Genomic DNA, 16,238 nt, shown 5'->3' with positions numbered 1-16,238 from the left:
TTTTAAACAATACTGGCAACTTTATGCACTCACACATTCCACACACATTAATTGGGTCCCTACTTTATGCCAGGCATTCTGCCAGGACCTGGGTGTGCTAAAATGATATGATCACTTCAAGGAGCACTTACTTTTGAAAACTGATCGATTAACTCCACAAATACCTGTTGAGTACTTTTTATGTCCCAGGAATTATGTTAAGGTCTGAATAATACAATGATGAAAAATATAGTCTTTATGTCTCTGACCCAGAGGCAACGATTCAAGTGCAGATAATTTATTTGAGAGCTGACCCCAAGAATCATTGACAGTAAGTGGGGAAGGAAGGAAGATTAGGAAAGGAAGGCACCCAATAAGGAATTCATTTTCAAGCAAGCTACCTCTATAAAGAACTGGAAGTTAATCCTGCTGGGAGCTCTGAGAACCAGCATAGAAGTGATCCCAGTTATTCTTCCTGATAATTGTCACTTTCGTGTAGGCTGTTCCCGTGCAAGTATAACCCTTAGATACTTGTGTCAGGCCCTGCAGGTGGTCAAAGTCCTGATGTAGATTTGCAGATGTTGGCATTATCCATATCTGTGCACATTAGAAAGGTAAAGCCATTCTAAGGGGAGCAGGTGGGTACAGGTAAGGCATCAGCCTCAGAAGACTTAGAGTGGATTGAGTGTCCTAGGCTTCACATATTAATTCAACGTAATTGAGGGTGTGAGCATATTATACTATTGTTTGAAACTGAAAAAGATGATCTTTTCCTTGTCTTTCTCCAATATAGCAATTCAGTGTTCACTTCTTTAACCTTCTCCTCCTGCAATCTCTGTTTTTATGTTATTGGATTACTTTCAAGTTGTCTAATTATCTTCATAACTCTGTATTTCACTTTTTCTATCTTTAAGGCACAGGAATGCAAATATGAGTATGAACAAGTATAGCTAATGTTTGTTGAATTTCTTATTATGTGCCAGTAACTGTTCATAGACTCACACAAATAACCTTACTTAATCCTAATACTTTGAAGTCCTTACACTCATTGTCCTCGTTTGTAGATAAAGAAACTGAAAGTGAAAAATTAAAAAAAAATTGCTCCAAATTTCAGAGGTAATAAATAATGAGTAATAATAATAATAGTAATAGTAATAATAATAAATAATAATGTGCCTGCTAAGTTGCTTCAGTCGTGTCTGACTCTTTGTGATCCCATGGACCGTAGCCCACCAGGCTCCTCTGTCCATGGGATTCTCCAGGCATGAATACTGGAGTGGCTTGCCATTTCCTCCCCCAGGGGATCTTTTCATCCCAGGAATCGAATCCATGTCTTTTATGTCTCCTGTATTGACAGGCAGGTTCTTTCCCACTAGCGCCACCTGGGGAGTAGTGCAAATAATCAGGTCGAAACTCAAACCCAGGCTTGTCTGATTCCAAAGCATATGGTTCCATCAGTATTCTGTAATCTCACACACAATCAAAAATGACATGCCTCAGAATCTCACATAGATCAAACTCCTCCAAAAGAAGGGATGCCTCTCAACTATAAGTAAGTTAATTTTGAAGCTAGCAAAAAAATTATGGATTCGAATTTAGGCAGAATATATTATAAATTGGATAACTTGGGTAAAAATGTGGGCAGTAGGCTTAGGGCCATCTTATATGGATAGGAATCCCAGCTCCACCACTTGGAACTCTGAAGTGTGGATCACTTAGTCAGCACTTCTGTATCTCTTTTACTTTATTTCTACATAAAGAGACATAATGCCACCAAACTCAAAATGGCACTGAGGATTATATGAGATCAATATGCCAAGTGCTTATGAAACAGTTCCTGCTCCATAGTAAGCTTTCGGTAATTGTTAGTCTGGATTAATAATCATGATATGGAGAAGAAAATATTTAGAAGAAATTAGCCATTTGTGTATGCAAAATATTGTATACTGTTACTTTAAATAGGCTTCCCTGGTGGCTCAGATAGTAAGGGATCTGCCTGCAATTGTAATTCGGAAGACCTGGGTTCAGTCCCCAGGTTGGGAGGATCCCCTGGAGAAGGAAATGGCAACCCACTCCAGTATTCTCGCCTGGAGAATCCCATAGACAGAGGAGCCTGGTGGGCTACAGTCCATGGGGTCACAAAGAATTGGACACGACTGAGGGACGAACATTTTCACTTCGAATATGAATAACAAAAATCCTTAATAACCTTATTACCCCCCAAAGACAATAAAGAACATAAAGACTTAAAACACTCCAGTATTATAAACCCCGAATAAATATTTGTTAGAGGTTAATTTTTAAGAAAATGCTCACTAAGTTTGCAAGTTGAAATAACCCATATAGTTGTGAGTAAATCTCTCTCTCAAAAAAAAAAAATAGTATTCTATGAGAAAAGTGGAATCTTGTAGCTCAGTAGGTAAAGAATCTGCCTGCAATGTGGGAGACCTGGGTTCGATCCCTGGGTTGGGAAGATCCCTTGGAAAAGGAAATGGCAAACCACTCCAGTGTTCTGGCCTAGAGAATCCCATGAAGAGAGAAGCCTGGCAGGCTGCAGTCCAGGGGGTTGGTTGCAAGAGTCAGACCCGACTCAGAGACTAAAGCCCCACCAGGAGAAAAGTAACTGGTTTGGCCTGCTACCGGCATGGGTGGTTTTCTCTCAAGACAGCTGTCACATTTGTAGGTAGCAGAATTGCTTTATGTATCCCCAGAATAGTAAAGGATATACACTCAAGGGTCAAGTTAAATAAAATAATATTCAATGTTTCATCAAAGATATTCTTGAGTGTTTTTTTTTTTTTTTTGGTTAAACTGGGAGTTCGCAGTGGAGAGTATGGTTGACGCCTGGCCTTGATCTGAGCGAAGCAGCAGCTCTTTACCCACCATCGTTTGTGCTCCATTAGCACCAGTGTCAGCACAGCAAGCAAGATAAATACACCCTCGGATTATTATGAGTCATTTTGGCCTTGGAGAGCTGTTTGAAAAGGTTTTGGGATCACAATTTGAGAATCGCTGGCCTGTAAATACAATCTTTGCTAAACATTATACGCGGAGTATTCCATGGTAAAGAACATAGGTTATTCTTTTGTTAAGTGTTTGACCCTTATCTGTCCTAACTTCTCAAATCACCTTTTGTGTGTACAGTTTATTAATGTATCTCAACTATTTAGATAATTTTTATATATTTGACCTGTCATTATTTGGGTGGTAACTAGCTTATACATCATTTGACTTTCTAAATTAAGGGGTTCAGTTATTCTCTGATTTGTTCCACTTTCAAGCTTAAACTGAGGTTTATTAAAATTTTAGTAGAAAGAATAGCATATTACAAATAATTAAATACATGTAAAAATAATTATGTAAATGTTCCACACACATTGAATGATTTTTAGGATCATAGTATCCCTTAAGAAAATTTTACATCGATGATGATAATGTAGAACCCAAAAGAGGAATGATGACCAGCTTATTAGAAACAGCAACAGTGTCTACTTTGAAGACTCCATTTTGTGGTTTTATCAAAGTACCACATAGCTGTTTTGTATTCTTAGTTATACAATACAAAGTATAGTTTTCAGTGCTTATAATATCACCACAATTATTTGATAATTTTACTATATCTCAGCTTATCTCTTCAATATTGGAATGATTACAGTCAATTTTCTGTTTTGTTGTGAAACGTTTTTCATTAAAAATCAGACCACTTCATCAATTGTCAATGAGAAAAAAAAGGATAGTAAAATAAAAATAAAACTCATTAATTCAATGACTATATACTGAGGGCCACCTACATAAGGTCATTTGTTAAAAGCCATGACATGTACAAAAATGTCACCAAGTAACCTAGAACCTAGTAAAGATGTCTCAGAGTAAAATAGATGATAGGGACCATGAGACAGTGACAAAATCTGGAGTTCAAGCGGAGGGAAAAATTACTTGTGGATGGGAAAAGTGTGTTTTACTCAGAAATAACCAAGTTTGTTCTTGTGTCTTTAGTTTTCAAGCATGGTTCAACTGTTAGATCTCTTCCATTCTTACATCTTTCATCATTAAACACTTTATATGTGCTATCCAAAGTATTTTAAAGTTATCAGAGACAGTGAAGACTTCCAAATACATGTTAAAATAGGGTTTAAACATCTGAAACAGTTGTAATGCTGTCTTCTCTGTAGGAGATAAATGTAGGCAGTTAAGTGAGTAAAGCCTAAATTTTATACCATTTATTTGGAACAAATTGTCCATTGGCCTCATGAATACAGCATTCAGGGGTCTCAGGAGATCCTGTGTTCCAGTTCTGTTTCATCATACTTTGCAGAGTAAGTCTAATGGAGCAATGCAAATACAATGTCCACTTGCCCTCATTTACAGTGTTTAATTTTTATTATACACACAGATCAAAAATTTGGAATTGCAGGTAAACTTTATTTTCAAGCAATTTGACTATTTGCTGTATGTTTGTGAATATAAGTATAAAACCTAACATCTCAGTGGCAGTTTAATAAGCCACTTTATGAGACTTATGGCTATTTACAAATAAAACCAACAATTTATCCAACTTCAGTTTTTTTCCGGCTGTACCACATAGCATACAGAATCCTAGCTCCTCAACCAGGGATCAAACCCACGCCCTGTGTGTGGAAGTGTGGAGTACAACCACTAGACCACCACGGATGTCCCCACAGTGTTTTAAAGAGATACTAATTATAATTAGCTTAATTATAATGACTACTATTGTTAAGAGAGAATTCTACATGAATATCTCATGTTACTGCAATCTGGGCTCACTGAAGAAAGAAAAAGCTGGCAAAACTTGGATAAGGGGTGACTGAATAGTAAACATTCAAGAAGCTAAAAAATTGTGTTGCTTAAGAGTTTACAGAGTCATCCTTCCCAGAGTCATTTGTTTATGCTCCGGTGTGGTGAAAATAATGTCTCCTCCGCTCCTCAGAAATATCTTTCCATTTCAGAGTAAGAGTGTCTCTCAGTCTGGGGGCAGGATGGTCCAGTGTGCCCCGGAACCCTTTGGGAATCCCGGGTCTTGTAGGTCTCTCTTGTTGTTAAACACCCCTGCATGCATGGTGTTATGTTAGACTCTCCCCACATCACCCCACAGGGATCAGGGCTAAGGAACCAGGACTAAAATGCAATGTGAACAATGCATGATCTGCTCTCTGATCCACAGACTCGTGTTTCCTGTCTGAATATCTGTCTGTCTATGACTATCTGTCTGTCTGCTTATTTATTCATCCATCTAGCTATCTGAACTTATCAACGATCACTCATAGTACTGGTTTAGATTATTTAGAAATCTTATGACATTCTTTTCTTCCTTCTTAGCTTTAAGTAATCCATGGAAACTGAAATAGTATTCTAGTTTCATAAATAAAATTTTGCTTTTTAAGTTTTAGTAATTTTAAAGTTTTTAAAACTATTTCAAGTTAAGTGCATTAGTTGTTCTATTCTTCCTCCTTCAATGTTTATATTCCATTCACACTCAGCAATTTCAAAATGATTATCACATATGGCAAAATAGTGTTTCTAAAGTATGCTTTAAAAGAACATTAAATATCATTTATATTTATATTGTGCTACTTAAAATTATACGTGTGTACTTATTTTTACTAAAAAAAAAAAAAAACCCAAAATTTAATTTCTCAACTGATCCATAAGAAAATTAGAAAACATTTTCTGCTTCAGGACAGAACCTTGAAAATAATGGTTTAAAATATGCCTGTAAGAGAGAACCCTGTTATCTGTTTTATAGTAAACGGAAATTTAGTATATCAGAGAAATTGTAGAAAAAGGATGATGTGTAGAGAGAGTTAAAACACTAATCAAACACACCAGACAGCACCACATATATATAAGCATCTTTGCTGGAAGTGCTTTTTTTCGTTAGGAAAACTACAGCTTCTCTTTGGGAAAATTGAGATTTGGTCACACCTCAGAGTCTCTGATAAGTGCTTTGATGTTCAGTAAGAAAGTAAAAAGGATGTTGCTTTTGCAAAAAGAATCAAGAAAATAATTCCAGTTTCAACAAAAGGCATTGTTTTATGTACTTTGCCACACATTGCCCAGAATGTAAAGAGGCCTTTTCACTAAACTAAAGTTATATTATTTGAACACAAACTGGTCACAATATGAAAATAATAACTGAAATAATGCAACATACAAATGGCTTTGTGTATAGCAGGTAGTGAATAATTTTTTTAAGTTGAAAAGTAGTATAGTAAATGAGCCACATAGAGAGCCACTTACAGCTAAGTATTTGCCCTTATAGTAGAAATGTATCACTTTAGTGAACAGAGAGAATACAGTTTGGTGTGGGTAGACATGGATTTTGCAAAAGGGGATGTTTTGCTCAGTTCAAACAATGACATCCGAGAAGGTGATACTGAACTGTTCTACTGAGCTTTTATTTGAATGCAGAATTTGACAGCTTTGATAAAGCGTCCATATTCATACTATGGTACGTGTGTGCTGTGAGCTCAGTCATGTCGGACTCTTGGCATCCTCATGGACTGTAGCCTGCCAGGTTCCCCTGTCCATGGAATGTTCCAGGTAAGAATACTGGAGGAGGGTGCCATTTTCCACTCCAGGGGATCTTTCCAACCCAGGATCAAACCTGCATCTCTTGGGTTTTTACTGTCCATATATCTCAGTTGCATTAAAGCCCTTAAACAAATGTACTAAAAATGATTTTTGCATTTACAGCAGTCTGACCCAAGGGCTTTAATGCAACTGAAAGATGTGGATAGTAATAGAGCTATGAGAGATGCAAGAAACAGGATGGCTGCTCCCTGATATAAGGGAGGAAGTCTTGGGGCAGTGCTATAGAAATGACAGCTTGAACAAGAGCATCATTCTCCCCCAAAAATGATGGCAAAACAGCTCTGAATGTAGCTGTAGATTTAATAGATAGGGAAATAACTAGCAACATGTGAAAGTGAACTTAAATATTTAAAATATTTCAAGACAGTCAGTATCCAGAATTTCTGGGTGAATTGAATATGTTCATGTGTGTGGCCCAATGGGAAGAGATGCTAAATTCAGGAGGGAGGGGGTGGGAACATTTAGGGGAAGGATCAGGATTGGTAATGATTCTAGGGGTAGAATGGGAATTGCTGATATGGTTCTTCCAATGCTAAGGAACTTTTAATTGAAGAAAGGACAAAACCTAACTAGTGGGAAAGTGAGAAAAATTTCCCATGGATAATGTAATTATTTGGATAAAGGGATAATTTTGGATAGAAAAGGGAGAGTAATACAGGAATTGTTGGAACTTAGATTGTCAATAAAATGGGAATCCCAATCTGAGGTCCGAGCAAGGGTAGGTCAAACCAAGGTGATGGAATAGAAGCTACCAGCATAATATCTTATTATCATTGATTGTGGATCAGTCCTTTATTGTTTTGTGCATGTTTTATTTTAATAACCTTCACTTTGATATACCACACCCATAATCCATGCATAATATTACTTCCAGAGTCAAAAATCTGAATCACAAGCTAATAAGCTATTCGTGATGCCAGACTCACAGGATCCATGGGCCACATGCATCTTCAGGCTCCCTCATCTAGAATTAATCCTTCTTTTGCTTTCCCATAAAACTTCTATTTGATTTCCACTTCAACAATTAATTTAAGTCAACATAAATTGTTATTTGCTTTTGTATGTGTTTGTAAAATATGGTTGGAAACCTCTTTAAAGGTAGGATTTTTCTTCCTGATATTTTATTCTTTATTTTTTTAACTAAAGTACCATAGAACATTTGATTCTCAAAAAGAAAATAAAAAAAATACAATTGACCATAAATATAATGATCAACTTTCCAAATTGCAAATCAAATTTTGTGATCAGCTAAAACTGTTTTAAATATTTCTATATTTCTTTAAAAGGCACATGATAAAGAACATTCATAAGGAAAAGGGGAAACTGGATGACTTTACCACCACTTTTATTTCCAGATGTATTTTGATTTTTTCAAGTTAATTTTATCCAGACAAATACAAACCCCATAGTATGAATTACTTTCTGACTTTTTACTTTTCTGGCAGAGGCCTGTTCTCATTACACATGCCCATCTCACCCACGATTCAACACAGTAATTTGACTGAGTTCTGCCAAAAAATAACTGTTCCATTAAGAGGCAAAATCTTGGACATCTTCCTAAATTTCACAGCTTACTTATCAGAGAATATAATGTAATTAGCCATTACACCAAAAATGGATATTTTTTGTCTAGGTTGCCCCACTATCTGAGGGAAGCCAATTAGCTCCTCTATAAGCCCCCTCCTCTAGGAAGAGGGTCTGACCAGAAGTGCTGCTTTGATTTCAAGTCCTTTGACAAAATCCACCTGCAGCCGGCTTTATTGTTTCACCTAAGCTGTGGCCAGCATGGCTGGTGAACAGATTACAGCTCTAAATCAATTCTGTTCTGTTTCCCTGGTTCACATTCATTTCCATGAGAATTAACAGCTTGATAGAACAGCATTTTTTTTTTTTCTTTTTAGTGTTGATCCTAGCTGATTGAAACATCTCCAGGAACAAGCCACTGCTCCTTATTACACAAATTGTAAACTCCGTAGAATTGGGCATTGGGGGCAGTTTCAACACTTCTTATTTAATGAAGAAAGGAAAGAGTTTCTGTTTCCACACAGCGTTAAAGGGTTTCCAAAGCTTAAAAATAGGTTTGAGCAAATTTGCATAATTGAGAAAAGTGGTGATGAGAAAGGAAAAGAAGAAAAATGGAATTAAGGGCTTTGTGAATATTTTGGAGGACTTATTAGAAACCAGACTATCTTACAATGTATGGAAATGGCTGTCACCAATAAAATAAGAATTTTGCCAAAATGGTTCTCACAATTATAAGCAGTTGATGTGTTCCTTCCCTGATTACTTTGTGTAATGATAATAGCTCAGTACAAAGTATCCTTTTTGCCAGGAAATGTGGACTTGTTAACACCTTTGAGAAATCTGAGGGTGAGTAAGAATTCATATCTAAAACAGAGAAAATGGTTACTTAGGTACATACAGATTTTCAATTATCATCCTAACTAAATGTCCATCCCTCATCCCACCCTGCCACATAATTACCTCCTGTCCCCCTCTCTGCATTATTTTATTTTACTTTAGCGTATTTTGTATTTTAGCTACCTAACAATGGGTGGTGTGTGTGCGTGTGTATGTGTATGCAAGTACATATATTATTAATCATGTTTATAGTCTGAATTTCCCAATGTACTATAAGTTCCTAGAAGGCAATCTTTTCCTTTGAATTCGCTGTCATTTCCTCAACTCCTACAATGGAGCCTTGCATATAGTTGTTCTCAATCAATATTTATTGAATGAGTAAAACTGAAGAGTCTGCTGCAAAGGGAAGCCTTTCTCTTGTTCCAAAGAATGAAAAATATCCATCGCTTCTTGTGTGAGGCACTAGCTTTGGGATCAAGGCATTTCAGTGCATCCGGGGCAGCATTCCTGCTAGTGACAATAGTGGTCACAAGGGCTCAGCAAATCGATTCCTTCAAGTCAAGTTGCATAACGACATAGTAAGTGTGAGAAGAGGAAATGGACCTCATCCTGGTGGCAAGAGTATTTATTATTGAAGTTGTATACAGGTGTTGTGATATATTGATGATAAAACTGATAGACTTTGAATTGTTTTATCGTTTATAAATACTCAGCAGAGACTATATATCCTTACTGCTTGCACAGGGCACATAGCTACCCACTTACACTTCCCCTTTACTCCACTGAAAGGAGAGGAATAAGATAATGCATGCATTAACAATATTCTTTATTTATTCAACTAATATTTTCTGGGGAAATAAAACAATACAATTTGTTGGATTCAAAGATGGTAAGGGGAGGGACCTATATGTTTTCAGTTTGTCGAGTCTGATATAGTGATTTGTAGGGTTTATTAAAGTAGAGAACACTGAAAGATGAGCTGGTTTGTGTGGAAAGTCCTAAGCAGTTCTTGGATAGGTTGATTTGGAGATGTCTAATTCCCCAAATTATTGCTGTACCATCTGTTAAAAAGCAAAGTTAAATGTATTGGAACTTACTGTAGTAAGAAACTACCTTTAAAGAGTCTTAGTGTCTCAAAGTGAAGTGAAGTGAAAGTTGCTCGGTCATGTCTGACTCTTTGTAACCTCATGGACTATACAGTCCATGGAATTCTCCAGGCCAGAATACCGGAGTGGGTAGCTTCCCTTCTCCAGGGGATCTTCCCAATCCAGGGATCAAACCCAGGTCTCCCACATTTTGCAGGCAAATTCTTTACCAGCTGAGCCACAAGGGAAGCCCTACTGTCTCAAAAGAGGGATATTTTTTACCTTTGGGCTCTGGAACCAAGACATTGGGGTAGGTTTTTCAGGATAGAGAATTAATTGGAGTTGACCAAAACTTATGAAACAATTGTTTAGGATCGTTTGGTTATGCAAGTCAAGGGTTTTGAAGTCAGTCTTGATAATAAACTTTCTCGGGTGAGCAGACTCCTGTCTCTAAACTGATCTGCAAGAATTTTCTGAAGGGAAGAGTAGGATTATTCACAGAATTATAGTGTTATCTTTTCCATGTAAAGGTTTACTAAAACAATCAACTAGGACAGTTTCACATATATGGTCTCAGTTCTCAGAGGTAGCTTTTGAGACATCCCAGTGCACTTGTTGAATAAACAGTTGGGACTCAAAGAGACAGTATAAAACTTAGGGTTAATAAGTAGATAAATTATAATAAAGACCTGGAGATGAATCTAGGATTGAGAAGCATTAAATGCAATAACATTTTATAATATATTATTGGAGGTGAGCATTGAAAGGATATAGAGGAATGGTCAGAGGTGAACGAGAGCAAACAAGAGAATGTAACAAGGGAATTTCAAAAGGTAACAAGTGATTGACAAGGACAGATGCTACCAAAAAGCTCAGGTAATATGAGGACTTGGAAATGTCATCTTAGTCACCTGAAGGTCATTGTTAATCTTAGTGCGAGTTATTTTGGTGAATTTATAAAGGCAAACAAACAAAAAGATGGAAAAGGAAATGAGTACATATGAAATTGAAGGTTTTGCAAAATTTTTGACTGAGCAAGAGAAGAGAAAGATAAGCTGGTAACTGTTAAGAAGTTGATTCTTTTTTCAGGTGGGAAAGATTTGCATACATTTAAAACTGCATATTCTCTGCTTCTATTATCACTTCATAATTGTATAAAAGTAAATTCATCGTTTCTTCCGTCTTTCCTTAACTTCCTTTCTTTTTTTTGAAACTTTTTATTTTTTATTTATTTGTTTAATTTTTTCCTTACTTCCTTTCATGTACTGACTCGTTCTCTCATTTTATCCAGCGAAGAAAAGGCAGAGACCTTGGCCCTAAGGGACTTAGGGTCTCATAGAAGAGCAGTCTATTGAGAGGAGATGCGAGCATGTGTATAAGCATCCTACTCCTTTTATTGCATCGTTAGTATGCAATAAATGTGCTTTAAGGGTTTTTTAAATTATAGTCCAAGGTGATGAGTTTACATTGCCTTACAATGTAATATTCAGTTAGATTAAATTGTGTTTTGAAGCCTCTGAACCGAATTTCCTCCAAACATAACTGGCTGCTACAGGGATAAAACTTGTGACCTGGAGCTTCTGAACACAATTAAATAATCAAGGTACAAACCTAAGAAAACAAGAACATCATTTTTTAAGTTAATTGTAAAAGACTGAGTTGAGGATGGGAGAATAAGATCTCAGTCTGTTAAGGTAGTGTGCTCTTTAGAGTTCACCTGAGGATGTTATTGTCAAACCTGCCTCCATTTCAATGCTAAAAATATTTATTTTCCCCTTAAACCAAAGGTGCAATCCATAAGCCAGAATACACATAGAAAGTCATGCTGCATTTTCATTTTCTAGTTAGAATTTTGATGAATATAATCTATAAGCAAAACAAGACAGGAGCAGAGCATTTGTCTTACCCTCACTATCCTTGTTTCTGCATTTTAATCAGAGCCTTGTTAATATTTAAATCTGCATCTAAGGCCCACGTGTATAGACAGCCATAGAAGTTTCATTAATAACTATAATTTGTATAAAAGAATATATGCCAGAGACAAATGTTTAAATAAAGAGTTTAATTGAAGTCACAAAAACTTACTTTATGGCTCATAAATGTAAAAAAAAAAAATTTCAGCAGGAAATGAACTTATGTTTCTCTGCTAAGATATACTGTCATTTATTGTTCATTGAGAAAAAGGTATGATTTTTATCTTAAAATCACATTCTCCATCAGCTGTATACCGCTGTTTTTTTCATGCAGGGCTATTTAGAAATAGCCAAAGGAAAAAGTATCTACAGGGAAAAGATACTGACATCACCTGAAATGCCTTCTATTCTGCAGATTCTGAGCTATGCAACCTTCAAAGGGGACATAATGGAGCAGAGAAAGCTGTCACTCTCGAGCTGTGGCTCTTTTCTTCTTCAGCAGTCATGCTTCAAATGGGTCCGTCTGCAGAGGAATGGCTTGAAGTAACAATCGCCAGTCCTTCCTCACAGCAGTCTGCCACAGAACAAAACTCTCTGGAATAATGCCTGTTGAAATGGCACAATATATCTTTTCTATACATCCACAAGGATGCTTACCTAGTGTCTTCTAGGTTCTAAAAGAAAGGATAGAGTTCACTGTCACCAACTACACTAAATCAAGATAGTCTGTGTGACTTACTCTTTTAGCAGCAAGAGGAACTATACCAGGGACTTAACACATAACAAGCATATTCAGATTTCTATTCTTAGGATAAGCTCTGACTCAAATATTGTTTCATGTTAAAGATTAACATGGAGATTGCATTCAACATTAAGTTTACTGAGAAGATACATTTTTAGAATAATAAGATAATCACTTATAAGATGTTACTAGATACCCCCAAAGCTTTTATGTAAGGAAACAGAAGGAGTCTTTAAATCAAAACGGAGATTGAGTTGCTTGCAATTTTAGTAAGTGGATTGGTGTAGAATTCCTATCAGAGGTAGTTGATGAAACTGAGGCTGTAAGGACATAAACAGCTGCTATGTGAAAAAAGTACCTGACCCCAAAACATGACTCCCGCTTGTCTGCCACAAAGTATCAAATCTTGGAACTCAGTTCTACTCTATAAGAATGTAAGTCCAAGTCCTTCCAGCTCCATACAAGACCCAAATAAGTAAAACCGGTGCCCGCCTCCCCCGCCTCACATTGTAGGTCCCATGTTCTCCGCTTCCTAGATCATTCCTCTGCAGGCATAGGCTGTCTTGCTGTTCACGGGAACACTTTTTTTTACAGTCTCATCTAAGCCTTTTGCCTGAACTCTTCTTCCTCCACCACATTGCTTGGCTGCCTCTATTACCTCTCTCAGGGTTTCCTACAAGTTTCCCTTGCTATGGAGCCTACTCTGGTTGTTTTACTGAATTGAGTGACTGCTCCTGCCCCAACTCTCCCTTTAGCCTGCCCTAATGTTTTTTCACAGAATTTTATCACTACTTAACAAAGAATAACATTTCTGCATTTATTATGCTTATTTTTCATTGTCTGTTTCATTCCCTGCTCAGGACACCCTTCACCCCATGTAATCTCCGTGGCTCTTTGTTTTGGTCATTATTGCATCCCAAGTGTTGAGACTGTGTCTGACACATTGTAGGCGTTTACTAAGTATTTCCTGAATGAATGAATGAACTAGTCCCAGGAACCATCTTATATTCTCATTACCCTGAAAGGCACTAGCTACATACTCCCCTATACAAAGTTTGAAAAGTAATTAACTTAGTCATTTGATTTCCTATTAATAGAGACCCTTCTTTAGGTTTACACTATGACACCAGGAGGTCCTTAAAGACATGCATTTTGTTATCTGCAATGAAAAAAGCAGGTTGACAAACTCACTAGTAACTATTTGCATATTGAGTTTATCAGATTACCTAACTTGTATTTAAGATCACAGAGATCTGGAAGAATCAGACTGAGAACCTAGTTTTTGATGGGACTTAAAAAGAAAGTTTTCTGAATCTGGTTATTCCAGTGCACATCCAGAAGAAAAGAGTAGAGGGCTGGGTGAACTTTGATTTTAGGAAGTGGAATATACATGAATGAGGGGGGGGGGGTGCAGAAATATCTCCAACAGATAAAGGGAAAACAGAAAGAAAACTCTATTCTCTTTTTATAGTTTTACCAAGGCCAGTCTAGCTTGTGGTATTTCAACAAGTCTTTGGGGAAAGCCTTTGGTATTCATTATTTCATTAGAAAGTTTGGAAATACATGTATCCAGTAAAGGGAAAAAATGCACACAAGTAGGAAGTATGTTAACTCTGTCCCTTTCTGTAAATAAAGAAATAATTAAGAAAAATGGGGCTTTAGTAGGTATCAAGATTGAGATCTGATGGAAAAAGCATTGAAAGGCAGAGTTCACCTTCCTCAAAAAAACAAATACAGGTCTTTTCTCCCGCAAGTCACTCACCAAGGTGCTTTGAGTCCTGTGTCTTTCTCTATTATAAGAAGCCCATTTCTCTGGCCATTTTAATGATCTGAAAGGGGAGAAAAAATGGTGGTGTTAAATAAATGCATGTTTTTTGTTTTTTTTTTAATTTTTTTATTAGTTGGAGGCTAATTACTTCACAACATTTCAGTGGGTTTTGTCATACATTGATATGAATCAGCCATAGATTTACACTTATTCCCCATCCCGATCCCCCCTCCCATCTCCCTCTCCACCCGATTCCTCTGGGTCTTCCCAGTGCACCAGGCCCAAGCACTTGTCTCATGCATCCCACCTGGGCTGGTGATCTGTTTCACCATAGATAGTATACATGCTGTTCTTTTGAAACATCCCACCCTCACCTTCTCCCACAGAGTTCAAATGTCTGTTCTGTATTTCTGTGTCTCTTTTTCTGTTTTGCATATAGGGTTATCGTTACCATCTTTCTAAATTCCATATATATGTGTTAGTATGCTGTAATGTTCTTTATCTTTCTGGCTTACTTCACTCTGTATAAGGGGCTCCAGTTTCATCCATCTCATTAGGACTGGTTCAAGTGAATTCTTTTTGACGGCTGAGTAAAATTCCATGGTGTATATGTACCACAGCTTCCTTATCCATTCATCTGCTGATGGGCATCTAGGTTGCTTCCATGTCCTGGCTATTACAAACAGTGCTGCGATGAACATTGGGGTGCACGTGTCTCTTTCAGATCTGGTTTCCTCAGTGTGTATGCCCAGAAGTGGTATTGCTGGGTCATATGGCAGTTCTATTTCCAGTTTTTTAAGGAATCTCCACACTGTTTTCCATAGTGGCTGTACTAGTTTGCATTCCCACCAACAGTGTAAGAGGGTTCCCTTTTCTCCACAGCCTCTCCAGCATTTATTGCTTGTAGACTTTTGGATAGCAGCCATCCTGACTGGTGTGTAATGGTACCTCATTGTGGTTTTGATTTGCATTTCTCTAATAATGAGTGATGTTGAGCACCTTTTCATGTGTTTGTTAGCCATCTGTATGTCTTCTTTGGAGAAATGTCTGTTTAGTTCTCCGGCCCATTTTTTGATTGGGTCATTTATTTTTCTGGAATTGAGCTTCAGGAGTTGCTTGTATATTTTTGAGATTAATCCTTTGTCTGTTTCTTCATTTGCTATTATTTTCTCCCAATCTGAGGGCTGTCTTTTCACCTTACTTATAGTTTCTTTTGTAGTGCAAAAGCTTGTAAGTTTCATTAGATCCCATTTGTTTAGTTTTGCTTTTATTTCCAATATTCTGGGAGGTGGGTCATAGAGGATTCTCGGCCTTTTGGCTAAGATCAAGTGTAGTATTTGTTCTTATCAGTTTAATAAATGCATGTTTTATTCCACTTCTATCCTAGTAACAGGTGGCACCCTTTCAAGAATTAAATATTTCCCTTAAAAATACTTTAAAATACTTTTGATACATTTATATATCATATAAATTCTCATATATGTTCCAAATCAGTTTATTTTTTCCTCTCAAGATATCAGAAGTCCTGGTCCAGTTCATAATAGTAATCTATATATTTCTTGATATTAAGAAAATAGATTGTAACTAAGAAGGGACTTAGGTAGTGAGAAGTCTAAAGCTCATTACCTTAATTTCCTTTTAAAAGTAGATTAAGCATTGCAGGACCATCTTTGAGATTCTTATTTTGGATGTAATATTTTATAATTACGAAGGGAATGTGGACTTTTAATATCTGAGGTGATATTTATTTTTTCCTTTAAACCAATATGTCCATTAAG

General features: G+C 36.8%; 1 protein-coding gene and 1 pseudogene across 2 annotated transcripts in view; both read left to right on the top strand.

Moving 5' to 3' along the window:
- The window catches only part of GRID2 (glutamate ionotropic receptor delta type subunit 2), a 1,554,957-nt gene that overhangs the window by 1,045,804 nt on the left and 492,915 nt on the right, over positions 1-16,238 (top strand). The window lies entirely within an intron of this gene.
- LOC122673659 lies at positions 15,759-15,865 on the top strand (annotated as a pseudogene).

This window comes from Cervus elaphus, chromosome 17 (genome assembly GCF_910594005.1).
Source record: "Cervus elaphus chromosome 17, mCerEla1.1, whole genome shotgun sequence".
NCBI classification, from domain to species: domain Eukaryota; kingdom Metazoa; phylum Chordata; class Mammalia; order Artiodactyla; family Cervidae; genus Cervus; species Cervus elaphus.
The sequence above is the reverse complement of the archived record's forward strand: the minus strand, read 5'-3'. Positions and strand labels throughout refer to the sequence as shown.